Source organism: Symphalangus syndactylus, chromosome 22 (assembly GCF_028878055.3).
Source record: "Symphalangus syndactylus isolate Jambi chromosome 22, NHGRI_mSymSyn1-v2.1_pri, whole genome shotgun sequence".
NCBI classification, from domain to species: domain Eukaryota; kingdom Metazoa; phylum Chordata; class Mammalia; order Primates; family Hylobatidae; genus Symphalangus; species Symphalangus syndactylus.
The window spans coordinates 36,694,646-36,711,504 of NC_072444.2; the positions used below are offsets into that span (position 1 = coordinate 36,694,646).

Consider the following 16,859-nt stretch of genomic DNA (forward strand, 5'->3'; position numbering starts at 1 on the left):
AGAGCCATTAGCATGGGCTTCAGCCAATCCTGGCCACTTTGATGCTCCTGGTGCTGACTCAGGGTCCTGGAGGAAGGGCAGAGGTGGGGGGTAGAGAAGATCAGGGCAGCAGCTCCTTTCCATCCACACTGGAGCTATTTCAGTATTTTATCACCAATTCGGCTATTCCCTTATGCACTGGCTGAACATCAGCCCTGCTCCAGGTCTCAGTTTTTGCTTTGTAAAGGGAAAGCTCTGGATTCAGGGGTGATGAGAGGTCATCATGGTCTTGAGATTCCAGGCCTGTAGGCAGGGGACGAGAGGTTCACTAGGAGTGCAGAAGACCAAGGTTGGGGAGAGGCAGAGGAGAGAGTGGCCTCCCTTCCGCCCAGTTGGGAGGTTCACAGGGACACCCTTCCTTCTTCTCCAAGGCAGGACTTGTTAACAGTGAGCTTCAGGCAGTCTGGCACTTGGGACTAACTAGGATGTCACCCTCCCTGCAGCCTCCACTCCACAGACAACATGAGAGGAATGTGTAAGTATAACTAGGAATAGGCTAGTGTCCTGATATTCTCTGTGATGGAGGGGACAGCCCTCCTCAGAGACCCGGGGGAGCCCAGAACTGTGGACAGCCTGAACACACTTTACTTTCTCAGCAGTGACAACCACAACCTTGGCCTACTAAAGCAGAAATTAAAAGGAGAAAAACCTAAGTTCCTGCCTGTACCAGGCTGACTCACTCCAAGGCCCTGCTAGGACTAAGCCAAGCAGAGCCCAGAAGGAATGGACTCCAGGAACGGGGATGAGAAGAACAAGTTCTTCTTATCAGCTTCCCCCTTTGAGATTCTTTCCTAGGCCTGTATGTCTTTGCTCTGCTCTCATAACTATTTTTGTAACTATTTCTGTAAGTTTGTAAGGATTTTGTAAGTTCCTGTTTTCCATCTGTGCAACACTGAGGTCACAAGACATGCCTGAGCAAGCCTAAAATAGTGACCATCAGCTGAGAGCCTGCTGGGCAGCCCAGCAGAGGTCACCAGGCATGTTTGAGTCATACACCTGTCACTGTTTGATTAACTGCCTTTGTTCTGCTTCTATAAGCTTGCTAAGCCTGCCCTGTGAGTTTCACGCAGCTGCATGCTTAAAAACCAGGCCCCATCTTTGTTCAGGCCTCAGCCCTTTGGATGCGAATCCACTAGGCCAGTGGCCACTTTAATAAAATCCTCCTGTCTCATCACATTGGTCTTTCCAGTCTCTTGAATCCCCCAACACTACAATGGCTCCAAGACAGCATGTGGGATCTAAGTAATAACTTTTGTGTTTGTTTTTATTTTTGTACAAGACAGGGTCTGGCTTTTTCAACCAGGCTGGAGTGCAGTGGTGCAATCACAGCTCACTGCAGCCACCTCCTGGTCTCAAGCCATCCTCCCACCTCAGCCTCCCAAGTAACTTAGGACTACAGTTGTATACCATTATGGTTGGCTAATTTTTGTATTTTTTTGCAGAGACAGGGTCTCACTATATTGCTTAGGCTGGTTTCAAATTCTTGAGCTGAAGAGATTTACTAGTCTCAGCCTTCCAAAGTGCTAGGATTACAGGTGTGAGACACCGTGCCTGGCCAGTAATTTTGTTCTATTATATTAAGGTGAGGTTTATATCACATTCTTCTGGTTACAGGAGTAATAAATGCTCATTGTATACACTGAAAAATGTAAGCAGTATAAAGAAGAAAATAAAAAAGAATATGAAAATCACTAGTGGTCCCATTGCCTACCATAACATTATGTGCTGCTTCCTAATCTTTACTTCCTCTCCCTCCATGTGTGTCTTCGTGTGTGTGTGTGTCTGTCTGTCTGTGTGGTTTTTTGTTTGTTTTTTTGGCACATAGTACAATAGCTGACATTTATATCTCCCTGACCAGTATTGAGCATGGTGTTAAGCAATTGACAAAGTGTATTGTATTTAACTCCTACAGAAAACCTAAAAAAGGGAAGGGCAGTATAATTAATAGAATTTTCCAGACGAAAAAACTGGGGCCTGAGTTGAGGTCACATTTTATATACAGCATTATATTGTACTTCAGACACTTAACATAGTAAGTGTCCTGGAGAATCTTGGTCTCTTAGTCTACATAATAACATAAACATCTTTTGTGGGATTAATAGTTTTTCCAAAGCATGCCTGGAATGTTTGCATAATATTCTAGTGTTTAAATATATTGTTTATTGCCAGGTGCGGTGGCTCACGCCTGTAATCCCAGCATTTTGGGAGTTTGAGGCAGGCGGATTGCCTGAGCTTAGGAGTTTGAGACCAGCCTAGGCAACACGGTGAAACCCCATCTCTACTAAAATACAAAAAAAATAGCAAGGCGTGGTGGGGTGTGCCTGTATTCCCAGCTACTTGGGAGGCTGAGACAGGAGAATTGCTTGAACCTGGGAGGTGGATGTTGCAGTGAGCCGAGATCGTGCCACTGTACCCCAGCCTGAGCAACAGAGCAAGACCTTGTCTCAAAAAAAAATGTTGTTTATCAAACGATTTTCATCTTTGAAACATTTCAGGTCTCCTCTTTGGCTTTTTTGCATTATAAATAGTACTGTGATACACATCCTTCAGCAGAAACCTTCATAGGCTAGCTTCCTAGAAGTAGAGGTATTAGGTCCAAGGTTATGAATTGTTTTAAAGCTATTGATTTATCTGGATAAAATTGCTTCCAGAGATATTGTCCAATTTCACATTCCAATCAGTGGATCTCACCTTCAGTATTTTGTGCAATTAAAAAAGAAATGTTTCTCCTTTTAAAGATTATATTTAAAATAGCTTTTAAATATGAAAAATTTGTATCTACAAATAAGAGACAGTGACAAAAAATAAATAATAAACACAAGAGCAGAAAGTAGATGAAAACATTAAAATTCAAATCACAGGCCTCTGTTATGGAGAAGACAGCTGCAATAGCTTTTCTGTTCTTTCATCTACATTGGTAGATTCTTCTTTTAATTAATTTTTACCCCAACTTAAGTGCTGGCTGGGTTGGCAATCTGTTGCTGGGATGGAAAGAAGAAATATGCACCTTGTCTTTTGCAGATTATGAGAGCCTTGTCTGTCCTTGTGGTTGTGTGGGTGTTAGATTATGTGAATATTGAGCTTTGAAAATAACCTAACAGTCAATCAATTGCTGAGCTTCTATTACCAGTAGTGGGACACAGTGTACCTCATATAGAGAGGCAGACTTGTCACTGACAAGGGGACTGACCCCTGCAAAACCAGCACAGAGCCAGCTCTTTTGTCTGAATCCACTCTCTCTAGAATAGACCATAAGTCATGGAAAGAAATAAGAGTCTCAGGAAATGAGACTCTTACTGCGATGAGAGGGGGACCATGAAAAGCTATTTTAGCGATTAGGAAAAAGTCCCCTTTTGCATCCCAAATTAACTAGAGGCCTGGTAGTCCAAACATAATTTCTGAATAACCTGAGTCACCTGGGCCCTGAGGAATCCTGGCCTCTTAGTCCACATTTGCAGAAATATCAGGAGGTCAATCAGGAAACTGGATAGGCAGTTCAACACAGGGTCAGAAAGCTCCTAGGTATACAAATAAATGTGCACACTGGAAATTTAGTTCTGTAATTTTTCCATGACCTAGAAAACTATGATGATGAAAATGTTCTACATTCATGCTGCCTAGTTCAGTAGCCACCAGCCACATGTGGCTATTGAGTAACTGAGATGTGGCTAGTACAACTGACCAGCTAATGTTAAATTTTATTTTATTTGAATTAATTTTAATTTTAATAGTCACCTGTGGCTACTGGCTACTGCACTGGATAGCACAGAGATGAGAAATAATAGAAACCTTTTTCTGTTCTTGTTTCAATGGCTAACATTGTCAAAAGCTCAATTCCTGTTTTATGTAAAATTTTGGTTTATATTTTCTCAAAGAAGTGAAGTACAAAAAACAAAACAAAACACAAGGATGATCATGCAGAACTTTGGTAAGGAAGGGTGAAGCAGAGACACTTAACTCAGAGTGGGGACAACAGCAATGACCTTGTTTGAAAAGCAGCTCCTGTCTGTGTGGCTCTCTGTGCTCTGTTGGGGTGTCAGTCCTTTACTTCTTAGTTAAAGCAGTTCTTTCGATGGTGCAATGCTTTTTTGCTCAATAAGCGTGATTTTTTACACAGCTGGTTTATCTCCAGTATGGAAGCTCTCTGCTCATCTTGATTTCTCTGGGCTTGTTCCCACTCTGCAGATGTAAGCATGACACCTGGATCTCTCTCTCCAGGCTCTGATCTAGGATGACAGTTTCTATGATGTGCCCACCTACAGAAATATGCAAATTGCAACTTTAGGAAGATTAAAAGAGGGCCCTGCAAAAGGCATCTACAGGTCCCATGTGCTGTCCACCTTTCTTATTTATTGGTGAAGTGAGTCATCATCCATTTATTGGGCAGTTGCAAGCAAAGGAATTAACTGACTATGACAATTCACCTTGATGTACAACAATTTAGTCTGTTTGGAGTTTCCACTGTTGGAAAAAACCTAGTTATCCTAATTAAAAATAGTTATAGATAGTATAGTGATAGCCTTTTTTTTTTTTTTTTTTTGAGACAGGGTCTTGCTCTGTCACCCAGATTGGAGTGGAGCAGCATGATCATGGCTCACTGCAGCCTCAACCTCCCTGGGCTCAGTGATTCTCCCACTTCAGTCTCCTGAGTAACTGAGAATACAAGCACATGCCACTGTGCCTGAATATTTTTTCTATTTTGTTTTGTTTTATTCGTTTTGTTTTGTTTTGTTTTGTAAAGATGGGGTTTTGCCATGTCACCTAGGCTGGTATTGAACTTCTGGACTCAAGTGATCCTCTCTCCTCAGCCTCCCAAAATACTGGGATTACAGGTGTGGAGCAGCATGCCATGCCTATAGTGATATCTTTAAGTAACCCTCTCTTTTCTTCTTTTGAGCTATTTTTCAAAGCAACAGGCACTTTATTAAATAAGAAAGTTGATGTGCTTTCGTAATGCCTGCTAATAAAATAAAAAACCAAGGAACCTCTGTGATTTCAATGAAATCCCTCCAGATGTTATAGGCTACTTGTTACTGACAAGTATGGTAGGAACTGTAGGTCAAGCTGTGATAGGCAAATAGATCTTGCTGAAGAGGAAGAATGATTGGCTAAGATAATGCCCCACAACAGCTGGCATATCTTTAGACACAGCTAAATTGAATGCTTTCTGTGGAGGAGTGTATTAGTCTGTCTCACACTGCTATAAAGACATACCCAAGAATGGGTAATTGAAAAAGAGATTGAATTGGCTTACAGTTCTGTGGGTTGTACAGACTTATGCTTATAGGGAGGGATCAAGAAATTTACAATCGTGGCAGAAGGTGAAAAGGAAGCAAGCACATATTCACATGGCTGACAGGAGTCAGGGGAGGTGCTACACACTTTTTAAACAAGCAGATCTCAGGAGAACTTTATCATCAGACAGCACTAGCGGGATGAGGCTAAACCATTAGAAACCACCTCCATGATGCAAACACCTTCCACTAAGCCTCTCCTCCAACACTGGCAATTACAATTCCACATGAGATTGGGGGTGGGTGGTGCACAAATCCAAATCATATCAAGAAGCATTTTAAAAATTGAGGGAAGTTCTAATCAGATGGCAAGTCAGGATAGGGCATTCTATCAGCATAATACTCCTCACAATAAATGCCAAAATGGGAGAAAGGAAAAATTGCAAGGATGAAGACGGGACACAGCAAAATGACAAGATGACTAACAAGATGACCCCTGTGGAAAGCATTTACTGATTCAACAACCAAATAATGAAGAAAATAAGAGCAAATTTGCTGAGTTTCTATGCTCTTCATGTTTATTAGGGAAGGGCAAAACCAGCCCCTCGACATTGTTACTGTTAATTAACATCATCACCGCCTGCTCTTAAGTGTCTAGATACTTTCAAGAATCTAGTATTATCTTCACTTAAAATATTTTTTGGATGTGCCCTGTCGTGCATGTGATATTGCAAAAACATTCTACATTAGCCACAGCAAGATGGCTATGTAATAATTGGGATCACTTTAGGGGAGCATATTTCTACCACATTTTGAGACGGAAAATGAAGTAAAGATGTCCATGTGTCAATTTCTTCTACATTATATCAAACATTCAAAGAGATTATTTTATTTATTTCAAAGATGTATACATGTTGAAATTAAAATTTAAATTAAGAAAATTTATAAACTGAGTCAAAAGAAAAGTAAGTGAGGCAGTTCTGCATGCCCTGGAAGTGTCAGGCATATATGACTCTAAAGTATTCAGCATTTGGCCAGGTGTGGTAGCTCATGTCGTCATTCCAGGATGTTGAGAGGCTGAGGCAGGTGGATTGCTTGAGCTCAGAACTTTGAGACCAAGCAAGGCAACATGGTGGAACCCATCTCTATGAAAAATATGAAAATTAGCCAAGCATGGTGGTGCTCGCCTTTTAGTACCAGCTACTGGAAAGGCTAAGGTGACAGGATCATTTGAACCCAGGAGGTCGAGGCTGCAGTAAGCTCTGGTTGCACCACTGCACTCCAGCCTGGGTGAAAGAGGGAGACCCTCTGCTCAGGACCCTTGGGATATGACTATACCCATAGGGATTGCCTGTAGTAACTTCATATTTGAGTGGAGATCACATGTACCTGTACCAATATGTAGCAAAAAAGAAAAACATAAGAAATCATGGCAGAAATGGCACAAAGTATAAAAGAGGCTTGCTGTAATTGAGAGAGGCTTTCTGGTGATAAAATTTGAACTGATTTCTGGAGAATGGGTTGAATTCCAATAGGGGGAGATGGACCAAAGTTAATTTCGATGAGGGAAATGTCTTGAGCAAAATCTAGAAAAGGAAAACATGCCCATTTTAAGTGTTAATGAGGGTCCAGTTGGGGTACAGTGCAGGAAGAGAGTTCTACGTGAAAAGGTAGTTGGTCTGATAGGGTCAGGGTCTTGCAGGCAGAGGCAGATGCTATCATTATTCCATTTTTCAGATTGGAAAACAGACACAGAGTGCCCAAGGTCACAAAGCCAGAAAGTGAATCTGGGCAGTCTAGCGGCAACACTCTCTTCTTAAATAATCTATTAAAGAGCCTCTTCTCCAGGCACTCTAAAACTCTTCTCCATCTTTCGCTTCCCCAGAGTACAGTGAGGCCCCCTGTCTACCTCACAGGATGGGGTCTCAGAAAAGCAACAGCTCCCAACTCATACTAGCTTTTAAATAAAAAAAATTATAACCTTGCAAAACAAGAAGTGCAGAGGTTGGGCAAGAGCCAGCCCTGGTTCATTCAGCAGCTCAACAATAAATCCAAGACCTGGGTATTTGTTCGCCTCTCCACACCACCATCCCCATGGGCCAGCTTCTATCTCCTCCTGAATGCTGTGTCTTTGCCTAGTTTTCTCCCTGATTTTAGCTCAAGTGCTGCTTCCTGGGGGCAGCCTTTCCTGCCTCCCTATTGAGGTCAGTCCGCCTTCCCAGGCTCTTGCAGCACCCCTGGGTCTGCTGAGCTTTCCCTTATTACATAATTCTGTGACTAATGTCAGCTCTTTCTGTTAGACTCTCAGCTCCACTACAGAAGAAATTCTGTGCATTTTTGCTCACTATTGAACCCTGGAGTCTACTACTCAAATATTTGTCAAATGAGTAAATGGTAGCTCTGTGCAGGGCCAAGGAACCCAAGAACCACAGGAAACATGCAATCTGCCAAAATACTCATTACAGCTCACTCTCCTCTGGTGATGTTTCCCTGAGGCACATTCCTGTTGGTTTCTTCCCCTCAAGAAGCGTTCTTTCTCCTTCCTACAAAAGCCAGGATTTTCTCAGATAGCCACACCATGCCCCATGCAAAGAGATTTGGATTATTCTATCATCTTGAGACATTTCTGCAGAAACTGCTGTCAGTCCAGGTGGCCCATGACCTAAGCTGACCCAAGCCGACTGAAGGGAGGACGTATTCTATGCACCCTATGCAGTTCCACAGGGTGCTGGTTGTCCCAGCTGCTGCTGGTGGTCTTCATGTAGCCAAGGTATCACTAGTGCATATGGAGAAAACAGAGCAACTGGAGAGAAACCGAGTAGGTAAAAGTGGGCAGGGCTTGGTGATGTTTGGGGATATGATACGAGGGATAAGAGAGAGGATGATCTTAGGAAAATCTCCTTTATTTTCCTTTTGGACAATGGTATAAATGAATAAAAATTCCAATCACTGGGATAGAAAACACTTGGAAAATATGAGATTCATTCAGGCAAGTCTTTCATACACTATTCCATAATCAGTTTCATAAGTGAAAGGGAGTCAGAACTCATTTCTACCTTGTTTGCTTCCATCATACCGTGTTGTACCCTGTTGGATCTACTTATCACATTCCTCCTGCTAGTGGACTTACCTGCTAATGTTTGCACTTCTGCCTTGCCAGCATGGAAGCTCTGAGACAGCAGGAGCAGTGTGTGTGCATGCATGTGTGTGTGCACTTTTGTGTGTGTGTGTGTGTAATTGGATTCCCCACAGCACATTATTGTTTTATCCATAGTAAATGGTAGATGAATATTTGCAGGATTTAGCTGGACTGCAGCATTGTGGAGGTCAGATAACCACATTTTGATAGACAAGTTGCATTCTAACCTTGAAGCAGACAATCCTGGCTCTATTGCTACCAGTTAAGCCACTTAACTCCATCTGAGCCTCAGGTTGCCCATCTGCATAATAAGCAGTAACAGCAGCTGTCCTGCAGGACTACTGTGAGAATTACAACTCAGACAATGATATGATATTTCTTGGCACAGAGGTGTTCACTAACTAGGTATTATTATTATTAGGTCTAAAGTCACAAAGGGAGTTTTTGAGAAAGCTGGAATGAAAACTTGTTTCTCTCAGCTCTGAGCTTATTAGAGCACACCGTTTTGCTTGAATAAACCAGCCCTGGAGCCTCTCAGGGGAGTGTGTTTGTAACATCTGCTCAGGCACGGTTTTATTTGCTATATACCCAGAGACTAGCACTGTACAAGTTGTGGGGAGATACTCATGTGAGTTGGCGGACTTTTGGTCAAATATTTTCCCTAAACCCAGGTCTCTATGGCATTCTACAGAACACTCTGCATCCTTCTAAGGGACACTGGAAGAGCGAATGGATTGTACAGTGAGTTACAAATAAAATGGCCAATCTCAGCATGAAAGGCTGAAGGTGTTACCTGAATGAGGATGCAGACCCTCCATCTACATACAAGCAAACCTAAGTGACCATGAGCCTGCCAGAAAGAAATCACATGCTATGTAAAGGATTAGTAACAGTGATGAATATTTGAACTTGAACTCCAGCTCCAGAGCAGTTCAGTGGCCTCTCTTCCAGGAACAGAAGCCAAAGCAGCTCAGGATTCTTGAAGGCTCTGAAAGGTCAATGAGAATCCTGGTATATGTCAAGACTTTCCCACCAAAGAAGGGCTCTGTGTGTAGAGACTTAGAAAGGATTCCCAACCTTGGCCCCTCAAAAACCAGAAACAAAGGTGGGGGACAGCCCAATTAAGTGTCCCTAGAGATTTGCCCAGGAGCTGGAGCCCTCCGGAGAAGTCCAGTTTTCCTATGCAGGGAGAGGACTGGGAGTTCTCTGGTCATAAGCCTTATGCCTTTGTTTTCATGAAGCTTTGTCTCTTACCTGGTAAGGAAAATGGAACTGCATGCAGCTGCTGAAAACTAACCAGAAACCCAAAGATGTTGGCACAAAGAGAGGAGGCCTGAAGAAAACAAGTGACCATGAAAATACATTTAGCTCTTAATCTGACCCATTTCTCATGGGCCAGGCCTGGTGCCAGGAATGCGGTGACGAATAAGGCCTGAGCTGAGATTGTGAGGATGAGAGGGAGTCCATCGTGTGGGAATCTGGGATAATGAAAGGGCCCTGCAGATAGGGGACCCTGTGGCCAGAAGTTCTGCTGAGTGGAAAAGGGCTTGGAGTAACTGAGGTCAGCTGGATTCCTTAAACACTGCCCAGAGCCCTTGAAGCCATCTAAGGGCACACTTCTCAGGCCTGCTCCAAACCACCCTCAACTGGGAATCTTTTAAGGACAGCTGCTCTGTTAGGCTTGCCTGAGATGGTGCCGTTTTCCCTCGCGGCGGCAGAGGCACAGTTGAGTGTAGGAGCCGGGCCTCACAATGCCTTGGACTAGGGCAAAGGAGGACCCCCGCCTCTCCCCTCCCAGGGCTAACACATGGGAGGACCCCGACCCGTGGATCCATTGACTCTGGCACCAGAGGATCCCCGCTCTCCAGCGCCCCAGACTGAGGCAGGAGAGGACCCCGGACCCGCTCCGCCCTGAACTAGAGCACAGTGGGACCCGCGGCCTGCCGCGGCCTCAGGCACTGGAGGACCCCTGCAACGCCGTGCGCTAGACTATGCTACTGAAGGACCTCTCCCGCGGCTCAGCCCTGGACTAAGGCACCTGAGGATCCCCGCCCCGCCCCGCCCCGCACTCTGCCACTGCAGAACCCCCACCCCTCCACACCCTGGACTCTGGCTCCTGAGGATCTGGGCCCCGGCTCGCCCTGAACTACTCCTGCCCCTCAGCGCCCTGGACTGTGGTTCCAGAGGACCTAGTCCTGTGGCAACTTGGGCTACCGCGTGGACTCCAGGACCCCAGTCCTGCCAGGCCCTAGACCAAGACATGGGAGAATCTCTGACTCGCCGCCCCCTGGACAGAGCACCAGAGGATCCACACCTTGCCGTGCCCTGGACTACAGCACGGAAGGACCGCGATCCGCCGGGCACTGGGCTCCTGCACAGAGGGACCCCTGGCGTGGAGGTCTGGACTACCCCTGCCCCACCGCACTCTGGACTACTGCACGCCAAGACCCTCGCCTGAACGCGCCCTACACTCTGGCATGGGGGAACCCGGCCCCGCAGAGCCCTGGACTCTGGCATTGGAGGACTCCTCGGCAACGTTCTGGACTCCTGCACCAAAGGACTCCTGCCCCGCCGCACCCTGGACACCTGCACTAGAGAACCCTGCCCCATCGCCCCCTAGACTATGGCACGGGAGGACCCTTGCCACTGACTTCTGCACGGTAAGACCCCTGACCCGCCATGCACTGGATTCCAGCACTGGAGGACCCCCTGCCACGGCGCTCTCTGGGCTGCTGCTGCCCCACCGCGTCCTGCACTACAGCACAGCAGGACCGCCGTCCCACCGCGCTCTGGACTGAGGCACAGCAGGACCTGGGCCTCGTGCATGGTGACTGCAGGACGAGGTGACCCCCATCCCGCCACGCGATGGACTATGGCACAGGAGGACCACCACTCCCGCGTGCCCTGGATCACTGCAGGACAGGTCCCCCACTCCGCCATACCCTGGAATATGGCACTGGAAGACTCCTGTCCCGCCGCTCCTCGGACTCCACCACGGAAGACCTTCGCCCCCCTGCACCCTGGACAAAGGCACGGGAGGACCCGGCTTCACCGCCCCGTGGGCTATCGCACAGGAAAACCCCCACCCCCACCCCGCGCCAGAGACTCTGACAAGACAGGACCCCTCCCTGTCCCCTGCTCCCCGGACTACAGCAAGGCAGGAACCACCCTCCTCCGAGGTCCTCACTATGGCAACTGTGCCCCGCCCTGGTACGCCCTGGACTAAGTCACGGAAGGACCCCGACCCCACCACGCCGTGAACTCCAGCACTGGAGGACTATTGCCTTCGTGCGGATTCAAGCACTGGACTACCTCAGGGCAGGATCCCTGTCCCGCCATGCCCTACACTATGGCACGGGAGGACCCAGCCTCACTGCGCTCTGGACTCCAGCACTGGAGGACTCCTACACGGAGGACTCCCGCTCCACCACGTCCTGGACTCCTGCACGAGAGAACCCCCGCCCCTCTGCACCCTGGATATAGCAAGGCAGGAATCCTGCCCTGTCGCGCTCTGGACTACTGCTCCGCAGGACTCCTGTTCCGCTGCACTCTGGATTATGGCACCAGAGGACCCAGCTCCCTGCGACCTGGACTATGGCACCAGAGGACCCAGCCCCTCGCATCCTGGACTATGGCACCAGAAGACCCAGCCCCCTGGCGTCCTGGACTAAAACGCAGTAGGACCCCGCAGCATCGTGTACTCCTGCACGGGAGGACTCTCGCAGGGTTGCGCCCTGGACTGAGCTACTGAAGGAGCCTCATCCCTCCTCTCCCTGGACTAAGGCGCTGGAGAACTCCTGCTCCGCAGAGCCGCGGACTCTTGCGGGAGAGAACCTGCGTCCAGCCGTGCCCTGGACTGTGGCACAGTAGCGCCCACACCGCGCCATGGACTCCTGTACTGGAGGAAGAGCAGTGACAAATGTCCAGGTTTACAAGTTGAAAAGTAGCAATCAATGTGTTACAATGGATGAATTTGATGTAAAATTACAAATGCTGAAAACATTATGTGTAATTGCCTAGCCAGAACAATTACTTAAGACAAAGAAATAAAAGAAATCCATACAGGGAAGGAAGATGTAAGATTGTTTCTGTTTACTGAAAATACAATCTTAAGATACAGAAAATCTTTTTTTATTATTAATGTTCTGTTTACTTATTTTTATAATATTTTATAAATAAACCTTATTCATATAAAACAGGCCAAACATCTGACATTCAAAAATGGCTACTGTTATAAAATCAGAAACATAGAGTGTTGGGAATATTGAAATTTCTAAATCTTTATGAATAACACAATCGCTTAAGTTATATCCACAAAGAATAGAAAAGAGGCAAGCTTGAAAATGTGAGGATAGAAAGGTGTCACAGTGATGTGTTTTTAGAAACAGTACCTTCACCTCTAAGCACCTTTCAGGTGGGTGATAGCTAGCTCATAGGCACCAGAAATTCATAACAGATATTAAATTACCCAAAAGGCACAGAAGAAAATGTTAACACAAGTATAAAAGTAATTTTATGTAAGGTTAAAACCTATTTTTAAAATGCTTCCAAATATGTAAAACTATACACAAATCCATTACACATTCAGCTTAAGTTTACCATTAAAAAAGTGTACACACAATACTCTAACTGTAAATACATGCCACCGTTTATAATGTAGCATTTACCACCACAGCACCCAAAGATATTAACAGAAACGAACTCCCTACTAAAATCGAGGGAAAGGTTTTAGAGCTAGTGAAATAATTTATTGCAGACCATATTTATTATAAAGAAACTGTTGGCTCATTGTACTGTATCCACACTCCCTCACAATCTTAAGGGAAATACAATAAATCCACTTTCTTCTCCTAAAATGATATTTAGCACATTTGGCAAGAGGAGTAGTCCCTTTACTCCTTTTTCTTATCTTTTTTTCTTTTTCTTTTTCTTTTCTTTTTTTTTTTTTAAGAATAAATCACTCTCACAAAACTAAGACTCAAACTTTTTCGAAGCTCAGCTTGATTTGCTGGAACTACACAGAGACATGTTTGATCACACAACAGCAACTGTACATCCTCCCAAGTCTGGAATACAGAATTGATGGAGGACACTTACTTGCTTAAAATGTATTTGATTATTCTGCATTTATGATAAAAATATCATCCAGGGATTCAAGAGGGTAAATTTAGGATTACATGTTTCTAGAACATATAATATGTAATGCCATCCAAAAACAACAACAAACAACATAAAGCACTGAAACCGAAGAACCACTTAAAATTTAGAATTAGGAAATTTCAATCTATAATTGCAAAACAATAAATGAGTTACAATGTTTTTCTAATAAGAAAAATATCACCTAAAGAGGAAAGCTAGTATTTAGTTGGGAACTATGAGATACTATATCCTTGATCTGGCTGGCCACCATTTTAAAGACTACCACAGATCTCAAGGCATGAGACCACTCACTAACAAAATCTATCCCTGCTACTGCACCTAGTGTCATCTCAATATGTGGCCGACAGCAAACGTTCTAACTTAATCTGATAGATGCTCCTTTGGCATATAATAAAAGAGCTTGCTAAGTCCCTATTACCTGTAGCAGCCTATCAACTAAATATTCAAGAAGTCATTTCATAGACAAGGTTTATGAACGACTTAGAAGTGAAATTAGTAATTTCTAAGCCACCGTAGTGTTTTCTATGTTTTTAGAGATATTCCTAACACAGAGTTTTCCAAGGATCTGTGAAAACAAGTACAAACATACATGTGTAATTTTGTCACGGATGTTTCTGTACTAATTTGGGGGAGACTGGTGGGCCATAAATAAATGAGATACACATCCTAAGAATAATGGTAAAAATTATCAAGTACCACTTTCAGATGGTTATTCAAGTATCAACTTGGTATGCAAGTAAGTTCACCAATTTCTTCACTTATGATTTCATATTCAAAGTGCTACATCTTACTTAGGTACTGATAAATTTAGAAACCTTTATAATCAACCTCTTAAAGAAAATCCAGCTTTTTCAGATGGTAAACTTATCTTTACTAACTTTAATATCTGTAACTATTTCGACATAACCAAACAAAAATTTTTAAAAATATCTTCCTTACAGTTTCTGATTAACTTATTTTTTGATATATTTTGAGGCTAGTAACCAAATTTAGACCAGAATAGGTTTTCATATATCAAACAAAGGAAAGGAACATGGAGAGCACAGATGAGACGTATGGAGGCTCTATGCTATAGACCCATCCTAGCTCTGTGCGGGAATCATCACAGGAATCGCGCCCATTCGACTTAGAGTAGGGGCAGCTACCTTAGCGGGTGGGACAGTCGGACTATAAGGAGTGCGTTCAAAGTCTTCACTTGGTACTTGGTTATACTGAGTCTTGGAATATCCTTCCATGTTGGAAGGAGACATGGATCCCAGGGATGAATGATTACTGCCTATGTAGCTTCTGGCAGTGGACGTACGGCTCTTTGGAGGCGGCACATCTTCCCTGATATCGTGATGAACTTCCTTTTCATATTTTTCTTCTCTGCGCTTTTTACGACAGCAAAAGATGGTAAGACCAATGAGCACTAGAGCAAGCAAAGTTCCTATAATGGCTCCTGCAATTAGTCCAGCTTTATTTGAAGGAGGGACAACGTTTACACGCAACAGGCACTGATCAGAGCCCACTCTGTTTCTGACTGTACAGCTGTATGTCCCAGAATACTCAGAAGAAGCATTCTTTACAGATATAACAGATGAAGTCATTTCTGCTAACCATGAAGTGGGCATTTTTTATGAGTCAGACAATTTTTGCCACTCATACTGTAATGGAAGTGAACCTTCTTTTGGTTCACATTTTAGTTTAAAGTCACTTCCAATTTCTTCTGATCCATCAACGTAACATCTTGTACCTAAAGGCTTACCAAGAACTACCAGCTGAATCTTCTTATTTGCAACACCAGGAGCTTTCTTCACTTTGCACTGATCTGTGCCAATATCTGACAGCTGTAAATTCGTTACATTTATTGATACATCACCAGATTTGAGACCATTACTCTTAAAATGTACTCGGCCTTTCAGATCTGGATAGTAGTCATCATAAATTTTGTCTCCAGAATATAAAATAATCACTTGATCCACCTTCTGATTATCAGCTGGTGATATCAGTCACTCGATGTCCAGTGGTCCCTGGTCTTCGGGACTAAGCGTAAATTTGCATGGCCGATAGGCAGTTTCCCCTTTGGCTTTTTCAATCATCTGCTCAGGAGTAGTGATACTCAAACTTCTGGTGAAATCCGCAACTCCGCACAGGAGCACGAAGCGCAGCAGGAGCGCCATGGTGGCTGCCGTGCCGTGGGCGGCGGCTGCAGGTAGGTGGCTCTCGCTCCGGGTCCTAGGCTCCTCGCGCCTTGCGCACTCGAGATAGAGAAAATCTTAAAGACTCCACCTAAATAAACGGTTAAACCTGACAAAGAAATTCAATGAAGCTAATAGTTACAAAATCAACATACCGATAGCATTATTGTTTCTATACATTAATGAGAAACTATTACCTGAAAAATAAATTAATAAGGCAATTCAATTTATAATAGAATCAAAACAGATACACTTAGGCGTAAATTTAATCAAGAATGTGAAAGATTTGTACACTGAAAGCTACAGCACATTGATGAAAAAAATTAAAATGGCATAAATAAATGGAGAAACATCCTTTATTGATGGATTCAAAAATTAGTATTGTAAAAGTGTCAATGCTACCCAAAGCAATCTACAGATTAAATGCAACCACTATCAAATTCCCAGAAGTAGAAAAATTACTGCTAAAATTTGTATGGAACCACAAAAGACCCTGAATAACCAAAGCAATCTTGAACAAAAAGAACAAAGCTGGAAGCATCAGACTACCCGATTCCAAACTATATTACAAAGCTATAGTAATTAAAACAACACAGCAGTGGCATAAAAACAGACATGTAGAACAGTGCAAAGGGATATAGAACCCGTAAATAAATCCGTGTGTCTGTGGTCAATTGATTTTCTGATAAAATAACTAAAAATACACAATGAAAAAAGAAAATTACTTTCAATAAATGCTGTAGAAAAAACTGACTATCCACATACAGAAGAATAAAATTTGACTTTTCTTTTGCTCTTTATACAAGCATCAAATCAAAATTAAAGACTTAAATGTAAAACTACTACAAGGAAATATAGAAGACTGTATGACATTGGCTTGAGCTATGACTTTCTGTAGATTATTCCAAAAGCACAGGCAACAAAAGCAAAAACACAGGAATGAGATTGCATAAAACTAAAAAGCTTTTCCACAGGAAAAGAAGCGATAATAGGATGAAGAGAACCCACAAATGGGATAACATTTTTAAACCATACATCAGATAAGGGGCTCATATAATAATGTATAAGTAACTCAACCTACTCAAAAATAAGAATAAAACTATGCCT

At 43.8% G+C, this 16,859-nt stretch overlaps 1 pseudogene; it reads right to left on the reverse strand.

Annotated features, from left to right (window-relative positions):
- Nucleotides 1-14,713: 14,713 nt before the first annotated feature.
- On the reverse strand, nt 14,714-15,734 carry LOC129472658 (coxsackievirus and adenovirus receptor-like; annotated as a pseudogene).
- Between the last annotated feature and the right edge of the window lie 1,125 nt (nt 15,735-16,859).